At 35.0% G+C, this 14,353-nt stretch overlaps 1 long non-coding RNA gene across 1 annotated transcript; it reads right to left on the bottom strand.

The window, feature by feature from the left end:
* Positions 1–1,525: 1,525 nt before the first annotated feature.
* LOC113061308 (uncharacterized) lies at positions 1,526–9,501 on the bottom strand. Its single transcript, XR_003278350.1, has 3 exons — positions 9,156–9,501; positions 2,548–2,781; positions 1,526–2,440 (listed from the first exon to the last, which is right to left on the bottom strand). It is a non-coding gene; the product is annotated as an uncharacterized LOC113061308 (long non-coding RNA).
* Positions 9,502–14,353: the final 4,852 nt, after the last annotated feature.

Raw genomic sequence — 14,353 nt, 5'->3', positions numbered from 1 at the left:
AGAGGACTTTGGACCAATGGCAACAGTCCAGTTCTTCTTCTCCTGAGCCCAGGTAAGACACCTCTGATGTTGTCTGTGGTTCAGGAGTGGCTTAACAAGAGGAATACAAAAACTGTAGCCAAATCTCTTGACACGTCTGTGTGTGGTGGCTCTTGATGCCTTGACCCCAGCCTCAGTCCATTCCTTGAGAAGTTCACTCAAATTCTTGAATCGATTTTTCTTGACAATCCTCATAAGGCTGTGGTTCTCTCAGTTGGTTATGCATCTTTTGTTGAATAGGTGAGTTTTTGTTAATTGTGAGCCAAAATCATCACAATTAAAAGAACCAAAGTCTTAAACTACTTCAGTCTGTGTGCACTGAATTTATTTAATACACGAGTTTCACAATTTCAGTCGAATTACTGAAATAAATGAACTTTTCAATGACATTATAATTTATTGAGATGCACCTGTATATAACATATGTTGTCTGTGTTATGTTTCATCTGCAGCAATGTGAACCTTTCTAATCATCTGTTTGGTCATTAACTTTCAAATGCATCATTGCACACAACAAAAAATAAAAATCTCAGCATGCTGCTTCTTTTCTATATGGTAGGAAGTTAAGTGAAATGTGGAGGATATTGACTGTGACAAGATGATTTACAGACCAGTTTACAGTGACGGAGAGTCTGTTAAAGATTTTATTTTAAGACGTGATAGTGATGCGAATGAGCCAGCTTGAATGAATCGCTTGAATAAATGATTCAATTAATCACTCATCAAGGGATTTGCTGTCACTTACTGGTGGTTTATGTCATATTTACTGATCCATGACAGTCCTAAAGCAGCCAAGGGATCAGCACAAAAACTCAAAAATCCCAACAACTTCTGAGTTATTATTTATCGTCTCCTACGTGGCTGTGCATCATCGTCCTCATGATTCCCCAGTTTGGGAGCGAGGCCGTGCATCACTGTGAGCAAAGCTGTGAATCTGCTGTGCATTAATAACAACACGTGTAAGCACAGAGAGAGAGGGATGCTCAGCTCTTACCTGCAGAGGTTAGATACGGTCTGAAAGAGAATGAATGGAAATTACTGTTTGTGTTTCATGGAAACACTTCCTTTTCAGTCAAAGAAAACAGATATCAGGAATGTATGGCAGCTTATCTTCGATTATCTTGTCTATAAACAGGTGCCTGTTAAAATTATTATTTTAAGTTGCAAATAAGACAAAGATAATTGTAGTGTTCTTCCGCTCTTTTATTCTTCCTATAAACATCCCCCAAAACTCCACTGAGTTTGATTGACAGCCATCGTTTGTCAGACTATTATTTTGTCCTCTTGTCAAGCCACATTTTATGTTTCTCTTATTGAACATCATTCAAATGGCATTTCCCACCTTGGCATCATGCTGTCACACGGATTAAAGGGTTAAACGCAGGAGCATGTGCTTGTGCTATAGGGGACAGCGGCTCCTACATGCAACTGATTTGCATTTCTTAACACAATGAGACTGATCAAGATGATCAACACGCAGGCTTTTTATTAGCATTTATATATCAGATACTTCAAACCGTTATAGACTCTTATCGATCCATCCATGAAATCATGTGAAGAACCGTTTTCACTATAAAGAACCTTTCATGCGATGGAAAGGTTATATGAATGTTAATAGTTCTTTGTGTGTGAACAGTCCTTAAACCAGTTTGCACCGAGCACCAAAACATATTTCATTGTTTTCCATCCATCCATCCATCCACTATCTATTTCTGTAATAAAGAAAGGTGTTTGATAAGAATAGAAAGTGGCATGTGAAAGGGAGTCTGACTTCATCTCAAACAGCTGATAATATGAGAGCAGGAGACGCAGGTCATGAGATGAATACACGGGAATTAGAGTCATCCCTCCAAACTAATTGCAAGTTAGCAAAGGACAAAAGAGGCATCTGTAAAACTTTTGACAAATGTTTGAATTTTAGATTAGACAATAGAACGAACAAAACAGCACATTATACCAGTGAAGATTATTAATGGTGTTGTGCATGGGCGCCTCTGAATACAGGATATTTAGTTATTTCACAGATGGATTTTACTATTGCCTGTATAAGACTCACAGTTGTGTTAAATGTATAATATGTGTTTGAAAGGGGGAGGTTCTGGAATACATTAGCATTAGCACCACAACAAAGTTCATCACGATCTGCTTTACACTCCATTGCTTTCAAGTCAATGCTAGTTGCATGTAGGCCAGAAACACAGCTTGTGATCTGACGCCGGGCTCTTATGAGTAATTCAGCACTTGAGTTTGATCCGTAGGATGAGATTCAGAACGAACTGAAACGATGCTTGTTCATGGGCCGCCCGTCTAATCCTGCTAAAATGCACAGAATGTTAATAAAATCCAGTCTGCACTTGTGTAGTAGGTGTTGCTCTCCGCCAGAGTGGGCTTCATTTTCTCGCTGTTTGAATACAAAAGCAGAAGGCTTTTGTTCTCATGCTCTCCAACTGTCGGCAAACAAACACTCGTAAATGCATCATTAGTTATTTTGCATTGACCGATACTCACCTCGCTCGTCCGTGTGTAAGAGCGTCTGCACGACATCAGAACAACAGAAGAAGCTCATCAGAGAAAGCTGTTGAAATGCAGTACTTGAGGACAGAGAAACGCTCTTCAACACAGACGTGTGCTCCTCTGCTCGGTCAGTCGTATCCAAAACTTTTAATTAACATCCTGACTACTTTGACGTATGTCTCTCTTCGGTGCTAGAAAGCAGGTCAGTTTCTCTGAGCAACACACAGGCTGAAATGACAGAGTCCGGGTTAATCAAATCAAGCAGAGTGTTAGTTGCATGCAAGTAGTGCAGAACATTTCCCCAAAACATATCTAAAATGTAAAATGTTTGTATCTAACAATAGCCTCAGATCCTTTGTAAATGTTTTGTGTGTAGCTTAAACAGATATTTTCCCTTGCTTTCACAGTTTATTAACAAAACACATGTAATAAATTATATTAATGCATGTTTATTATTGCAAGCCATTGTTAAAAAAAAGTGTGCTTAATTGTATTTAATGTGCACTTGTAGTCTCAAGCAAGCCTCAAGTCCCTACCATCAAGGCTCAAAGTCAAGTCTCAGTGCCAACAAACCAAGCAATCAAGTCTCAGTGCCCAACAGAATTAACAATATTAGATTTTTGTCACAAACATAATTTATTTTAACCGCGGAAATTAACTTTCTTAATTATACAATAAGATTTTAAATATAACATTTTGAAATTAGAAATCTAAAAATGTAAATTTAATTTTAATTATAGAATTAAAACCACCAGTATGTGGTGGCAAATCAATTCATGACACTTTTGGTGGTAACTCGTCTTAACGAGATGCAGAAGCATTCATTCAACTGATTTGTTCAAAACCTCAAATCCATTCAGTGAATTTTTTTCATTCATCACAATGATTTAGTTTTTTTTTTTTTATAATTGAATTACAGTTATTATAATGTCACGTTTAGTCTCAAGTCATTGGATCTCAAGTCCAAGTCTCAAGTCATTTTTTAATTTCATTTAGGCAAGCAAGTCACTGGTCCTTAAATTTGTGACCCACCTCTTCTTTAATTACTGTTTCTAAACAGAAGCACACTTTTGAAAAGTTAAAAGGTTAGAGCTGTCAAATCATATATATATATATATATATATATATGCAAGTAGTGCAGAACAATCAATTTGAGAGCCCTAAAAGTTCTACTTTAAAGAATATTTTAAATAGATACAAATAAATGAATAGATAAATGGATGAATGAATGAACAAAAAAACCTATTCACCACATTGTTGTCCAGTAAATTATTCTAGTTATGGTGCAAACTTAAATAGTGTGCAGAATATTATATATATTTCTCTAAAAAATATATATTTTATTACTGCTTGTCAGTGGGTCATAAAAGTTCAATATTAAAGTTCAATGTAAGTTCAACTAATCACATTTGAACTAAAACTATAACATTTTCATTTTATTTTAAATAACATGCAGCTTTGTTTAAAAAGTATATATTTTTTATGTATATATGTTTTATTTATTTATTTTATATGTTTTCACAAGAGAAGCCACTGTACAGTATTTATGTACAGAAGTGCTTCTTTAAAAAAAAAAAAAACTTCTACATGATATGCCTAAATTTGTGCAACTGTAAAGTTTCAAACCACATTAGCACAACTATATTCTCCACAGTATCTGCAGAGCACTTTCAAACCATCCAAATCATATGCAATCCTAATAAAACTATTAATCATTCATCATTTTCATTAATCTCTAAGAATATGAGTATCTGTATTCTGAATCCATATCATATCAAAGCCATCACTTGATTTATTAAATTCAGAATGTTTAATAACTTTCAGCAACGATGATGTGGCATTTCCAATTTTGGCAGCGTTTTCATGCCATTTTGTTGTCAAGGAGGCAAACTTTCAGACGTATTGGAGAAAGTTGCGGTCGCACTAGGCTCTGAGCATGCGAAGTGATTTCAGATCCTGCAGCGCCGCAGAGCAGGGGTTATTTAAGAGGGCAGTCGTGCTAGTAAGCAAATGTGCCGGTCAGAGTTCAGCAGACGTTTTGCATCTCATGTTGTGTTCAGAAAATAATGCACTTAAGTTCTGCTTGATGATAACACGTGATATCATGAGCTGGTACGCCAATGTAAATGACATACAGATGGTCATAAGAGCGTAATCTGCAGCATTAACACATCTTTCAGACATGTTTCAGCACTGATCTCACACCTTGGCATAATACCGCATTTACCGCGGTGCTAAACTGACCCCCTCGAGAGCTACTGCTTCTGGACACATCCATAAAATGTATGAAAAATGATTTGGCTGTGACTAATTGCCTGTTTAGTGTTGTAGAAAGTTGTTAAACAGATCATTGACTTTTAAAACCTAAAGTAAGGAACGGGATTAATTATGCAGAAATATATTCCATACAGCCAAGTTTTAAAGTTAGAGGAATGCCATGGGACTAAAGACAGCAGGGTGGATGGATGGCTTCAATCAAATTATTAAATAAAATGCACCACCTTTGTGAAAAAAGAAGCAAACTTTAGCACAGTTTTTAAAAGTGTTTTACTTTAAAATAAAACACCTAAATTCAAACTGAGTTTGATGTTTTTAAACACAACGGCATGTTATTTAAAATAAAATGAATATCTATTGTAGTTTGTAAATTGAAATAAGCTGAACTTAAAATATATTTTTGACCCACTTAAGTAGGACTTCAGTATATTTTTTATATGTAATTTCATAATTACTTCTATTGTCTTTGAAACATGATTAAAGTTAATGTCGAATGTACTGACAAGCATTTACGATAAACTAAAATATACTTTAATGTAATTTCTACTTAAACGTGTCATACATTTAAACACATTTGTAATTAACGATGAAACTGCGGTTTAGTTCATTTAAGAGTAATGTCAAACAAAATTAAGTAATTTTCTTTAGTATGTTAGTCAACGCACTGAAATAAGTGTACTTCTTTAAAGCTCGACAAAAGATTAGTAAAACATAATTTAATTTGTAAAGTACAGTAAAACTTTTACAAAGTGCACTTTTTAAAAGTCTGCTTAAGTGTGTTAAAAACAGCCATGAAGATACTATCTTTAAGTCACTTAAATGGCCTTTTAACTCAGCAAGCAGTGTTTTTATATACTTTTAAGATTGAAATACAATACAAGTACACATTTAATATAGTTAAACATTTATTTCTCTTAAGTGTATATATTTGGAATGTATTGGTAGTTTTGTACAAAGCAGTTATACTGATAGAACAATGCTTTATGTTTATAATATTTCAAAAGCTTGTGTGTTGTGAGAAGCAGTAGGTGTCTGTGTGTGTCTGTGGAATAAAACTGTATTTCCTCTCTATTAAGAGCGGACAGATTTGTGGAGCTGTGGACTTTTTTAAAGGACTGCTAGCAGTCCTGCACTAAAGTTCATTTTTAGCTCTCCACTTCTTCACAATGACAGGATCTTGGCATGTGCTTTTATGAATAGAACTGAAGTACTTTCGAAGCAGCCAATAAACCAGGATCCCAAGCATGGCATTAGAAGAAACCTCAGCAGCACTTGAAGGGATGCTCTCGAGTGCCTGAGGAGTGATTGAACAACAGGACGTCTGAGGAATCATTACCGCCTGATTTTTGAGAGTGTGTGGGACATACAATAATATTGATTGAGTCTGCTCAACATGAGGCCCTGATACAGACAGTGAGAGGACTGTGATCACGGGGGGTGCGCGGCTTTATTCTCACGCTTCCACTTTTGATTTTGTAGGTACACCATCAACATGAACCATCAAACATAGAGAAACCTTTTTTTTTTTTTTTGGCATGTTTTCCATTTTCTGGATTCTATTTTAATTACATTTAATAATGATAATCAAAAAGCATTATAATTTAATAATAATAATAATAATAATAATAATAATAATAATAATAATAATAATAATAATTATTATTATTATTATTATGATGATGATGATGATGATGATGATGATGATGATTATTATTATTATTAATTTTATTTTAACAATAACAGTGCTCTATGAAACCTATTTTATTTTCCCCAAAGTTTCATGTTTTCCAATTGATATTTCCTGGACTCCAATTTTTTTTTTTTTTTTTTTTTTTTTTTTTTATAGCAAAAATTATTAACTGAATTTATTAAACTTTAATCATTTTATAATTTTGTATAATGTTTATTTTTTTATTTTAAATGTAACAATAATAATACCTTCTGACCCCCCCCCCCAAATTCCATGTTTTTTTTTTATTATTTAAATAAATGCTATTAGTAAAAATACTAATTAATTAATAAATTGTTTTCTTTAATTTATGTGGATTCTGTGTTTTATGATTTCATCCAAATTTATCATCAAAAACAGTGGTGTTCAAATGAATGTATTATATTATAATTATTACTTTGAGTGCATTCTACTGTGCAACAATAACCTATTTTTGTAACAATTTCTTCAAGTTAAACCAGTCCTTTAGTTTGGCAGGTTGTAGTGACGATCTCAGAGTTTCTGTGTGTATCTGATTCTTCACAAAGCAAGCGCTGTAATGAGTCTCCGAGCAGCTCTGGAGATGAAGTTCATGTGTTCACGTCCTCATTTAACGAGACGAGTGTCACGCATGTTTCAGTATGTGTAGATTTCTGCATCACACAAACAGATACAAAATAAATAAATAATAGATTTGTTATCCAGGCCCTTATGAAGATTGAATTATTACTGGGTCATCTAGAGTGCACATATGTTACTACATGCACAATAACAATAATCACGAAATTTTTACTATATATATACTCCTAATGATGCTAAACAAGGGAATGAAGCATTAGACCATAAAGAAAAAGAAAAATTGAAGTAAGTGAAGTAATGCGAACTTGTTAAGCTTGAAAATGATTTGCTCCAGCAGTCCAGAAGATTCGCCTCAGGAAGCATGTGGGTGGATCTCGCTGATTAAACAAATTCATCGTATGGTCCAGCACATACTTCCCAGCTCATAATTAACCCCGCACTGGCGTTCAGCGCTCTTCATTATCCCAACCTGCTCTTTTAGCCAAGATAGCAGAAGAAATGAAAAATCCTCACAGCCCACTTCACATACTTAACACACAAACTGCAGGTCTGAAGTGCATTTTAATTACGTTCTGTTTATCTCATTGTGCTCCATCCATTCATACTGAGATGCATGCATGTATATTGTGTATCTTGTATAGCAGTGTCTCTGGCCGTTCTCTGCGTCCATGTTGTTCATTACAGGCGTTTCAGTCTCTGTTTAGCTCTCATTTACACGCTGAAGTAAATCCGTCAGCACAATTGTGCCCTGCTGACCTGTACCTGTGATTGCCACTGAAATACTGACAGGCCGACAACCTTGTAAAGAAAATAATAATGTAGCGTTTTTCTTTCGACTTCATTGTGATCTGTCAGAAAAAAACGTTCCTAGAACATCAAGCTTCAGGTTTTTCCCAAGCAAACAGTGTTTCTATTCAGACACTGCACACAAGTGACCTCGATTCCCACAAGCTGTATGATGAAATGACTTTGACAATGCATTTTGAGTCTTTTTATAGATATATATCTTTGTAGCCAAAGCATGTAAATGTAAGTTATGATCACCATATTACCTGAGCTTGTCTTTCAGTCTTATTTTTCATCCATCTACCTTTAATTAATCATAAAATCACATGAACATTTAAGTGACGCTGTATTTGACCTTGTGTTTATTAAGCGATATGTTGTTATTTTAGAATCATTATTTTTCATAGAAATACATCTGATTAAGTAAGAAAAAAATAACGTTTTCATATAAAACAATTTGATGACATGCTCCACAATTTTGAGTTTTACTTATAGTTTTATAAGCATGATGTAAGTTGCGTTTAATGCCACACGTTCTTGCTTTGTGCAAACACAGACGTTCATTCATCTTGAATGATCAAGCTGATATTCACTTGCATCATGCTCGTACGAAGTAGAATAAAAATACATTATTTATGGATTATTTCTGATATGATTTTCATATCAATACTTAATTGCTTATGCTTTTTTTATACACATAAGAATAAAACAACTGCTAAGATGCCTTTAAAATTAAAGCAGTCATATTTTATCGTTGCATCATGCCGGCAACGAAAGCGCTTTAATACCTGAGTGTTTGAGACTGTGAAGGTGAAGACGTGAGATGAAGCTAATTATCTATACACAACTTCACATTCTCTACAACATGCAGACATTATCAAAAATAATGTCCAATTAGACTTTTTTCATGACAATGTAAATACAATTTCAATGATAAAAACATATATGTATACTAAGATCTTACTCACTTTGTCCTGACAGACGTCTAGCATTATTAGCATTGAATTGATATTGATGAACATTTCAAATTTTATACATATTTTAATAATGTTTGCATATTGTACTGTAATATTATACTGTAAAACCCTTTGGCAAACCATAAGGAGAGAGATTGTATATATATATATATATATATATATATATATATATATATATATATATATATATATATATATATATATATATATATATATATATATATATATATATATACACTGTTTATAATCCTGTGTAAAAGTGATTTTTAGTGTACCTGCAGTAGGCTCATTCAGTCAGATGTTAATCCAGGGTCAGTGCTGCATCGTCTGTTTACTGGGCTTCACTGGAACAGATGCAAATCACACCAGTCACTTTAGAGAGAGAAAACATTAGAGAGAATAGGGGAAGAGAAAGAGTTTGTTCAGGAAGTAAATGACAGAGATGAAACAAATCAAGTCTGAGTCGCTTCCTCGAGCGAGCCTGCAGTAATCAGTGGACCTCAACATACAGCTCTCATCCCTTTGCCCTGATTGCTTTGCTTCTGTGATACAGCTTGTGTTTCAGGAAAAAGCATAAGAATGAGCTGACAAGATGATGGGTGAAGATTAGGATTGTGCACATCCAGGGATCGGCTCACAGTCAGACACTTTAGATCAGATCGCTGAAACCACATTTACGGTGTAATAAACTACATAAAACTACAGAAGTTGAGCGACACTTAGTATTTTTATTGTGACATTCATATCATTAAAAATATAGTATTCAGGATCATCTGCCTTTTTTCCTGTTTATTCTTTTTTTAGTCTTATAAAAAAAAAAAAAAAAAAAAAGAACAATGTAGTTTGGTCATTTTCCCTATGGGTAACATCTCTGCTTTCTCTCTTCAGTTCTTGACTCTTCTTTCTCTTTTTCTTCACTTCAAATCCATTTAAGCCTCCTTTACTTTTTCTTAACCCTTTAAAGCCGTCATATGCAAATTTCTAAGGTCTTTAAAGGTCCCGTTTTTCACACTTTTTTGAAGCTCTGATTGTTTACAGTGTGCAATATAACGTGTTCATGTTTCACATGTAAAAAAAAAAAAACAGTATTTTTCACACAATTCACCTATCTGTATACCGCTGTTTTCACCGTCATAAAAACGTGCTGATGACTTCCTTGTTCTATAAAGTCCCTCCTTCAGAAATACGTAACGAGTTCTGATTGGGCGAGCGGTTCCTGTGTTGTGATTGGACAGTAGCTGAGCACACGCTTCCCTCCTGGAAACGTGATTGGGCTAGAACGCACGTGCTGGAGATGTATTTATAGTCACAGGAGCTTTTTTACTAACGAGATGCGTATGAAAATCGCATTCGTTTTTTTTGCACAGCCCTAACATCTAGTTAACAAAACTAAACAGTGTTGCCCTTTGTGTAATAAGTTACAGAAACTGTTAAACGCACAAACTTAAATAATAAAATACACTTAGACACTTAAATACGCCATAAACAACGCCTTCTCCAGACAAAGAAGAGATGATTGGACTCAGAGGTGAAAATAACAGCGTTTCAACGACATGACGACAAACACAAACACAGCTCTTCCTCTTCTCCATCGGAGCACAACAAGACCACGCCCCCTGTTTGTATATTCATGTGGGCGGAGGTTAGTCAAAAAAATGTTTTAGTGACGTCATTACTGCAGGAACAAGAGGGATGTAGTCCAAACGGGTCGTTTTTTGTAGGTGAATTCTGTTAAATAAAATATCTCGCTTGGCATTGAATTTTGAGCTTTAGCATTTTACAGATACTATTTATACTCTAACAACAACATTACACACTAACTAAAGTTTGAAACATGGGATCACGAAGAACGGGACCTTTAAATGATCAAAACTTTTACTTGCCAGCTGGACAGAGGGCCCAGAAATAACCACTTGACAAAAGTCTTAACAGTGATGAAACGTCGCTGTTCTGTTCAGGTACAAAGTAGCGATGTCCTGGAGGCGACGTGAGAAGCTGTCTGCTAGTAGTTAAAAGCGTTTGCCACCCTCTCAGACTGAAGGCTTATTAGTTCCCGTCTCTTGGACTGCAGTCTCCAATAGCACTGTATCAGCAAATCCACTTCATTATCCTCTTTAATTGGCCAAATAATCCCCGGCACCTGTTTGTTTGTGGGCAGACCGGCTCTCTATGACTGACTGGAGAAGATCTAGTTTAAACTGGTCACATGTTTACACATGCAATAATTGATCCTTGATAAAAGATTCACAGCTCATTCCTCATACAGCTCGTTTGAGCTCAAACTCTTCCGTTCATTTAAAGACAAAGCTGTCACTTAAAGGCATGTTAGTAAAGCACTTGAAGCTTCACTCATGTGTTTTTAGCCCTTACTGGATAGAAAAAGGCTGTGAAGGTCTGCTCTTGGTCTGTTTTTCTGGTGATAGATGGCTTTTCTTGCAGCCGCTGCTTTGCTTGTTCATGCTAATGCGTCTGATGACCTGTTGGTCTTCAATCTAACTGGAAATGGCAGCTGGAGCAGCGGGGTGTGATCCTTTGATTGTTATTCAATGCATCCTTCACCACAAAGCCCCACCAACATTAAACACACAAGATGAATGGAAATGTGAGCAATGTCGGGCTCAGTTTGCCAGCATTGCTGGATGATTGTCTTCATAGTCTCGACTGCAGTCCAATAAACTGTGCTGATTATTTCATAATAATGTGAAGCATAGTCCATATCCTCCATAACACCTAAGTTAATACAAAAAAACTGAACACATGTAAACTACAGATCATAATTTTGTAATGTTCTTTAAGACTCTCCTGCTGACCAAAGAATCTTTTATTTGATCAAAAATACAATAAAAATGTGAAATATTATTACAATCTAAAACATGTTTTCTGTGTGAATCTGTGTTAAAGTGTAATGTATTTCTGTGATGCTCCGCTGTATTTTCAGCATCATTCCTCCAGTCTTCAGTGTCACATGATCTTCAGAAATCAGAATAATATGATGATTTACTGCTCAAGAAACATTTCTGATTATTATCAGTGTTGAACACAGTTGTGCTGCTCAACATTTCTGTGGAAACCGTGATGGAGTTTATTTTTCAGGATTCTTTGCTGAATAGAAAATTCAAAAGAACATAATATATTGGAAATGGACAGAACAGTCTTTTACTGTCACTTTTTAAAAATTTAATGCAATCTCACTAATAAAAATATCAATTTCTTTTTTTTTAAACGTACAGACCAAACTTTTAAGCAGTAGTGCACACACACACACGCACACACACGCACGCACACACACACACACACACACACACACACACACACTCACACACACACATAAATGTGTGTTTATAGGACTATCAGTCACTAGCCATGGGGTTCTTGCACAAGCTGGCATTACCATAATAAACTTGTTTTGTATTGTTGTTGTTTTTCTAGTTTTAGACATCCATTATTGCAAACTGTTGAATAGCGTGTATCTTCATAACCTCTGGTTTGCTGTAGTGTCACCATACATCTTCATCTGCCTCTCTAGCTGTGACACAGGCTGACACTTCAGCATATAACAGCCCATAATGCATCCTCTCGAGTTTACACCAACCGTCATCAATCAGCACACTTGACTTTACTCCACAATCTGACCTAATGACCCAGCATCGGAGACGGAGGTTTGCGGAACGAGCCGGTCATTCAGGATCTCTGGGTCTGACCGTCTTGTCTCCCGTGGGAGATGAATCCAAATGATTACGCAGAGAGGGTAATTAAGAACAGTCTGCCTTCATACACTCATTTTGCTGTGCTACCTTTCCGTTTTCTCTAATGTATAATGTCACTCTCTTTTCTCTGTTCCTCCCACTCACAGGATTGTTTGTGCGCTGTGGAGTAAATATCACGAGCTCTAGCAGAGAGGCAGGTTTTTGTTAAAGACCCTGGAAGGCGCGAGACGAGGACTCAGCAGAGAAACCCCTCGCAGAGGATCGATCCGCTGCGCTATTGGCAACATCCCTTTGAATAAAACACAGCACTATTGAGTTCACAATCCCCACTGGGCCCAAGAATAGGGAGACATAACCTTTTGCATCTCAGCTTTGTGCGCCAAGATTCACGTCGTCACCCCCAACGACCTCCACCTCCCGCCGAGAGCATAGAGGAGAGAGAAGCAGTGTAAATGTCAGAGAGGAAAGCAGGCACTTCAACATACGTCTTTTTTATCCCTTCCCTCATCCCACCCAACCAAAGGCTCTGAACTGAGGGTGCAATCCTCAAATACTTGGAGAAATCAAAGGAGATTTTCCTGACTTACACCTGTATAGACTTAGATAGTGTAATGTTTTTGAAAGAAGTCTCTTTCTGCTCCCCAGGGCTGCATCTGTCTGATGACAAATACAGGACAAATTCTGAATATTATTACTATTTAAAACAGCTGTTTTCTACGTCAATATCTGTTAAAGTGTAATGTATTTCTGTGATGCTCCGCTGTATTTTCAGCATCATTCCTCCAGTCTTCAGTGTCACATGATCTTCAGAAATCATGAAAATATGATGATTTACTGCTCAAGATACATTTATGATTAAATTCAATGTTGGAAAAAGCCATACTGCTTCCACATTTATTACAGTTAATTAAAAACTAGAAATAAAAGCGTGAAAACATTTTCATTAAAATAAAATACGTTTACTGAATAATGAATAACTAATTAATAATTAATTAAATAAATAAACATATTTTATTTTATTTAATTGCTGAAAAAAACAACACAATTTTCATTTAGTTTTAACTTAATGTACTAAAGTAATTAAACACACACACACACACACACACACACACACACACACACACACACACACACACACACACACACACATATATTTTATATATATATATATATATATATATATATAATATTAACCTAATGAACTGAAAAAAAAAACACAATACAACAAAACAAAACAAAACAAAAAAAATATAGAATTGCTAAAACGTTAAAATTAAAATGAGAACAGAAAAATATCAAAATAATTATAAGTATTATATTATCTCCCTGATAATGGCTGCTTCATATTTTTGTGGAAACCATGATACATATTGTTTTATTTTATTTTACATTTTTGGAAAAGCTATTTATTTATTTATTTATTTATTTATTTATTTATTTATTTATTTTCCCAAACTTTTTAATAGTAGTGTATCACTGTTTCAAAAAATATAAAAATAAATAAATAAAATAAGCTTTGCTTCACGAGAATAAGTTACATTTTAAAATATATTACAGTAGAAAACATTCATTTTAAATGTTAATAATATTGTAAAAAAACAAACAAACATGCTTTTAATGTATTTTTGTGTAAATAAAGTAGGCTTGGTGAGCAGAAGAGACTTCTTTAAGGAACATATGTAGTATTAGTTTTGTGCGCAAAACTGCGTTTGAAACTTTTTTTACTTTAAATACCTCGATCTTAATAAATCCTGAACGGAATAACG

This window comes from Carassius auratus, chromosome 43, assembly GCF_003368295.1.
Source record: "Carassius auratus strain Wakin chromosome 43, ASM336829v1, whole genome shotgun sequence".
NCBI classification, from domain to species: Eukaryota; Metazoa; Chordata; class Actinopteri; order Cypriniformes; family Cyprinidae; genus Carassius; species Carassius auratus.
Note: the sequence above shows the minus strand (reverse complement) of the source record. Positions and strands in the feature narration are given on the sequence as shown.